The following is an 875-nucleotide window of genomic DNA, read 5'->3' as shown; positions in this document are numbered from 1 at the left end:
TTGATAAGTTTGATAATTTTATTTTGAGCTGTTTGCAGAGGTTTCAGTGTAGTTTTGTTAGCTGTACCCCATGTTAATACTGCATATGTTAGATAGGGATAAACCAGAGAATAATATATAGTAGTAAGCAGATCTTGTGGAATATAGTGTCTAAGTTTAGATATAATACCTGTTGATCTTGCAATTTTTGTCGAAATATAGGTAATATGATTCTTCCATGTAAGACGATTATCAATGAAGATTCTTAGATATTTTATAGTGGATGTAGAAGGAAGATGGTGGTTTCCCATTTTCACGCTAAAGTTGTTGTTCTGATTCTTTGAGTTAGAAATAATCATGAACTTAGTTTTCTGATAGTTGACTGATAGGATATTAAAAACACTAAAGAAACTATCTAATTATAATTAATGTTTTAGAAGCTATACAGAAAATACAGAATGCCGTAATTCGAAAATTTCTCCCCTTTGATACGATACATTCTATACTCTCATAATTTATTTAAAAAAATTATACCATCAATGTAATTAGTCGCCGAAGCACTCGCTATGCGGATCAACGATTGCCGGCTCTCTGCCGATCGTAATCGAAACTTCTTCGGAATAAACCGCTAATATGTGATCTCATGGTTACGTTCATCTGTTTCCATGGCAACGGAGATAATGCGTTCTAATGTCCGAATCCGTGTAAGAAGATACCGTCATTACGTGCTGCTGCGGAGACGCCGCGTCGATAATAAAGCAACTGCTGCACGGATGCTGCGTAATGCCGCCGCGATGTAGCTGCGCAGATGACGCTACGGCTGTATCCACGGACCGAGAACAAATGTCAGAGATCTATATAGGAGGCTGGTTACATTCCGGCATGTGGTCGTCTAG

Source organism: Priapulus caudatus, unplaced genomic scaffold (assembly GCF_000485595.1).
Source record: "Priapulus caudatus unplaced genomic scaffold, Priapulus_caudatus-5.0.1 Scaffold7, whole genome shotgun sequence".
Lineage (NCBI taxonomy): Eukaryota > Metazoa > Priapulida > Priapulimorpha > Priapulimorphida > Priapulidae > Priapulus > Priapulus caudatus.
Note: the sequence above shows the minus strand (reverse complement) of the source record.